Below are 6,000 nucleotides of genomic sequence, written 5' to 3' on the forward strand. Positions count from 1 at the left end.
TCCAACCAACTTACTACTTATCTCTTACAGAATGACCTCCTAGACCCTAATCAGTCAGGCTTCAGGACTGGTCACTCCACAGAGACAGCCCTCATTGCGGTCACAGAGGCACTTCACTTAGCAAAAGCGAAAGGCCTCTCCTCTGTCCTGATTCTCCTAGATCTATCTGCAGCCTTCGACACAGTCAACCACCAGATCCTCCTTGCGGCCCTCGCAGGAATGGGAGTGGCTGGCTCTGCGCTGACATGGCTGTCATCATACCTCAATGACCGCTCCTACCAAGTGTCATGGAGAGGGACCCTGTCGGCCACCCGCCCCCTGCGGACGGGTGTCCCCCAGGGCTCGGTTTTAGGACCCCTTCTCTTCTCCCTCTACACTAAATCACTGGGTAACATTATCACGTCTCATGGCTTCTCCTACCATTGTTATGCCGACGATACTCAACTCTTCCTCTCCTTCCCTCCCTCAGATATCCACGTCTCTGTGCGGATCTCGGCCTGTCTGTCCGACATCTCAGCCTGGATGACGTCCAACCACCTCAAACTGAACCTAAGCAAAACAGAATTGCTCCACCTGCCGGCCAAATCCTCCCCCCTAACCGACCTTTCAATCACAGTCGAGAATGCAGCTGTGACTGCGTCCCCGACCGCCAAGAACCTTGGTGTTGTCCTCGATGACCAGTTGAACTTCTCTGCTCACATCGCAGCGACGACCAGAACCTGCCGATTCCTCCTGAGCAACGTCAGAAGGATACGCCCCTTCCTGACAAAAGAAGCCACCCAACTCCTCGTCCAATCAACAGTCATCTCCCGTCTCGACTACTGCAATGCACTGCTCGCTGGCCTCCCGGCCACTGCCACTAAGCCTCTTCAACTCATTCAGAACGCAGCGGCCCGCCTGATCTCAAACCTACCGAAGTCGGCCCATGTCACCCCACTTCTTAGGGACCTGCACTGGCTCCCCATTGCTGCACGAATCCGCTTCAAGGCCCTCGACCTAGCATACCGTGCGGCAAAGGTAACCGCTCCCGCCTACCTCCGGTCAATGGTCTCTAACTACACACCCTCAAGACCCCTACGCTCTGCATCTTCTGGCCGCCTCAGACCTACTCCTATCCAAGCTCCGGGAGGGTCATCAAAGAGAAGTCGCCTATTCTCAGTCCTTGCCCCACAATGGTGGAATGAACTACCCACCCCAGTTAGGACAGCCGAATCACGTCCAATCTTTCGCCGTCGACTAAAGACGCACTTCTTCAACCATTATCTGAATTAAAAAAAAAAAAAAAAAAAAAAAATCCCTAACTAACCGTACTGTCATGCACTTGTCCTAATAAACTAACCTACACTGTAGCACTCAACACTTTGATGAACATTGTTGCTCAGCTGATAGAGTTGTGCCCTTCCTGATGGCTTGTCGTACAGAACTTGTAAGTCGCTTTGGATAAAAGCGTCAGCTAAATGACTAAATGTAAATGTAAATGTAGGGGTATTTAAGTGTGTGTCTTCCTCTCCTTGTCGTGGCGACATACTTCCAGTTTCCCCCCGTTCCTGTCCACGTCGTGTTGCCCTGTTTTTATTCTAGTAAGTGTTAGTGCTTTGTTGTTTTGTATTGTGAAGTGTTGTAAGTAGTTTCAGTATGTTATTTGTATTGCACTTGGTTCACAAGTAAACTTCCCTTCTCCAAGCATCGATCCTCGTCTCTGCCTCCGTTCCCTCTCTGCAAACTGTGTTCTAACCTTCATTTAGCAACCCCATCGTAACAATGACATACACGACATACAGATAGACAGTACTGCTACATCTATACATTTATGACATAACAGATTTGCAAATACAGTACTGTTTGTGATACAAAAAGAGTCTAGAAAAGAGAGTATATACATTTGACGTAGAAACTGTACATTGGAGGAGGTTGGGTAGGTGGGGTGGGGGGGTTGGGTGGGTGGGTGGATGGGTGGGGGGGGGGACTGTACATTGGAGGTGGTTGGGTGGGTGGGGTGGGGGGGTTGGGTAGGAGGGGTGGCTGGGGGACACTGTACAACTGTACAAGCAAAACTGTACATTCGAATATTGACGAAACCATACATTACTTGGTCATTTACTGTACATTGGAGGAGGTTGGGTTAGGTCATTTACAGGGGCCAGTTTCGAATTGCAGTCTCCCGTAGGTGTTCTTTGAGAGTGGTTTTGAAAGTGGGTAGTGATTCACATTCCTTTACAGCTTTGGGTAGGGCGTTCCACATTAAGGTGGCATAATTGCGAAACGTGTTTAGTCCCTTGTTTGAGCCGAATCTGGGTTTAACATGATTTGTGGAGCTCCCTCTGGTGTTGTGATCGTGGTATTCACTGACCTTTGTGAAGTATTTTGACATGTACATGGGTACCTTGGTCGTGTAGTGTATCTTGTAGACCAGGCCCATTGCAAGTTGCTGTACTCTGTCGTCTACTCTAAGCCATCCTAGTTAATCTGTAGACCGTTTTCGCCTAAAGGTACATGCCTAAGTAAATGTAAGATTGCTCCACTTCTGCAAGGTCAATTTGCATGTTCTTGGTATCTAGGAACATCTAGGGACCTGGGGGTATGTATTTCCAGTGTCAGAAATATTGTGTCTGTTACTAGGCTGAGTAAATTGTAATGAAGAAAAGGAGAATATAAATTATGATTTATGATTTTTGCATCTTTGATCAAAAATTGATACGGGTAGGAGAAAATGCTCACTGAGCTCATTCACCACCTTATTGAGATCATGTGTACAAAAATCTAAGCAAATGAATAAAGGGAAGATGATTAAACAGAAGGATTTGTAGATACAGTAATTAATGATAATCGATTTTAATTATAAATTCATATTTGACCTTGAACTTGACCTTGACCTTATTATGGCCAAATCATACATCTATGGATAGGGAAAATGATCCTCTTTCCAATGGCAGGGTTGAATCTGGATTTAGTCATTTCCTTGCGGTTTTTACGATAATTAGCATTTTCCGATAAATCGTATAAAACATCGGTAAAATGAAAATATACACTTTGACTACTGTTTTTGATAGGGTTATGGTCTTTACTCTTTGCTACAAAAAAAAATATTTAAAAACATTAACCTTAACTTAACATCCAAGGGCCCACATGTGGACGATTCTTTGCCGACCTTTAGTGGCTCGGGTGTGCATTTATTTTAATACAATATATAGATAGAATTAAACCCCTATTTGCCTGTCGATTGCCCTTTCAGGTGACAAAATCCGTTCAGCGGTTCTCGAGTTACATGCCGATATGTGAGGCGTGCCCCAAAGTATGCAAAAGTACACATTACCACCCCCGACTCCCGGGGCTCTAGTTCCGTCAATCATTTGGCGATCTCGAAAATCTTTGCACAGGGTTGTAGCCAATGAGTGTGGCTTTCCAATGATACCCCATGATATGATAATTGGGGATCTAATTATTATTATGACAAAGAAAAGCAGGGTCCCCTATAGGGGGACCTTAAGGCTTAACAGGCTGTCAAAGTGGGTAGGGGTGAGGTGGGTTCTAGGAGTAAGGTCAAGCAGTAGTCTGACCAGATTGTTTTGAGATGTTTGTAATTTTGTTTTTAGCACCTTTGAGGTGCTTTAGTACCATGAGGCGCAAGCATAGTCATAGTACCCTTGAATGTAGGGTAGGATGTTAGGATGACATGCTAACATCACGTTACTGTTTACACAATGTCTTGTGGTCTGTAACTTGGCAAAAAAGAGAGCTGCTATTGGTCGAGCGCAAGATACGTGACCGAACTCGCACCAATTACGTCAAATAAAACTACGCTACATGACTAAGTATCCATTCGCGAGGAAAGATCTAGTCTTTAAAATTATGATTGCACAAAACGGGCAGGATTGTAAATGGAGAACTTTTTATTATTATTTATACCAGAGGGAGTTCCACAAATCATGTTCTACCCAAATTCGGCTCAAATTCGGCTCAAATCAAATCAAATGTATTTATAAGGCCCGACAACACACGTTAATGTCCCCATGGGCCGTACAGGTCTTCTTTAAACAAGTCAAGAAGAAAACATAACAATAAGTCAAGAACAGAACAAGAACACCATAAGGTCCAAACATTTTTAGATGAATGCAAATAAATGAAAGAATGCAAGCACTCCCAGACATACCCCACGCGAAGGTAAGGAAAAACTCACTAAAACCTAACAATAGGGAAAAAAGCTCCACAGGCAGTGTGGAGGAGAGAAACCTTAGAAGGGCCATTCAAGGGGGGATCTCCCTTCTTAGATGTTAAGGGACTAAACACGTTTCGCAATTATCCCACATCAATGTGGAACACCCTACCCATAACGTAAAATAAATGTGACTCCCTACCCACCTTCAAAACCGCTCTCAAAGAGCACCTACGGGAGGCTGCAATTCGAAACTGGCCCCTGTAAACACCCCCCCCCCCTCCAATGTACAGTTTCTTCCCCCTCAAATGTATATACTCTCTTTTAGAAACTCTGTCTATTAAACAGTACTGTATATTTGTATATCTTAGTTGTATGTCATACATGTCTGGATGTAGCAGTAGGCCTACTGTTTATCTGTATGTCATGTATGTCATAAATGTTACGATGAATTGAAAATGGGGGACCCTGATGTAAACTAGACGAAAGTCTTTCTCTGGTCTGCATCCCCTTATTAACAATTGTGTGTATTTCACCCAGAGTGAAAATTGAGTAGTCCGCCGAGGTGGAAACGGAATGAAACGATACAGCCTTCACCTTATGGCCTATTAGGGCTGGGAGGAAGTTGGCTTTGTTTACCACAAATATTCATAGTGCATGAATATTTTTGTATAATGGCACTGAATAACAAAATGGAAATTGCTTCAGGAGATGGACCTTGTTTACTTATAGTGTTATGGGGTCCCCTTGTGGTAATCAAGTGGTATTACATGCCATTTATCAAGCTTTTTATTGAAGTTCCACTCCACATCCAATCTAACAGCTTGTATGAAATGCATTCATGTACATATCTGTGACCTCAAAATGTCACACCTAAACTTGAGCATCAGCCAACGAGGGGATATCAACAAAGACATGGCAAGTTATTACAAAAAAAGACAATCAAACAAATAATTAATTCACATTTAATTGAAAATACAATTTGTTTTTTTTCTGGTATTTTAAGAAGTGACAACAATCCTAAAGCAGGAGTCAAGAATGAATCTTAATATCCCAATGCAATTTTCAGATGATTGTAACAAGACTGAATGTCAAAATTGTCCATTCTTATTATTTCCATGTGACTGACACACACAAGGCTGTATAGAGACAGAGTAACTGACCCATGGCGCTGCATCAGGACATTTCTATTGTCTTTGTTGGATTTTCCCCACAGATTATCTAATTCAGGGTTATTTTATCCGTCATCTATTTTGTCTTTATACCTTTCTACAATACAATCCTGAGACAATAATATACAAGACTCATAACATTTGCTACACTCTATAACATTTTCATGACTTAAGACTACAGGCACAATAATGCTCTCCAGAGATGCTATACCTCATTAAGGCAAAGAAGAACCAAATCCGGTTTGTTCTCATACCATTTATGAGCTCCATTATCATATGTCCATATGCCTCATAACCATTTATGAGCTCCATTATCATATGTCCATATGCCTCATAACCATTTATGAGCTCCATTATCATATGTCCATATGCCTCATAACCATTTATGAGCTCCATTATCATGTCCATATGCCTCATAACCATTTATGAGCTCCATTATCATAATGACCATATGCCTCATAACCATTTATGAGCTCCATTATCATATGACCATATGCCTCATAACCATTTATGAGCTCCATTATCATATGACCATACTGTATGCCTCAGTCATAACCATTTATTAGCTCCATTATCATATGACCATATGCCCCATAATAACCATTTATGAGCTCCATTATCATATGACCATATGCCTCATAACCATTTATGAGCTCCATTATCATATGACCATAT

At 42.8% G+C, this 6,000-nt stretch overlaps 1 protein-coding gene across 1 annotated transcript in view; it reads right to left on the bottom strand.

Annotated features, from left to right (window-relative positions):
* Nucleotides 1–5,211: 5,211 nt before the first annotated feature.
* LOC311247044 (retinaldehyde-binding protein 1-like) overlaps nt 5,212–6,000 on the bottom strand; it is a 10,335-nt gene continuing 9,546 nt past the window's right edge. The window contains exon 7 of the mRNA XM_084337337.1: nt 5,212–6,000. This exon is cut by the window's right edge and continues 547 nt beyond it. The gene's annotated coding sequence lies outside the window, so the exon portion shown is untranslated.

Source organism: Notolepis coatsorum (genome assembly GCF_963971535.1).
Source record: "Notolepis coatsorum genome assembly, chromosome: 20".
NCBI lineage: Eukaryota > Metazoa > Chordata > Actinopteri > Aulopiformes > Paralepididae > Notolepis > Notolepis coatsorum.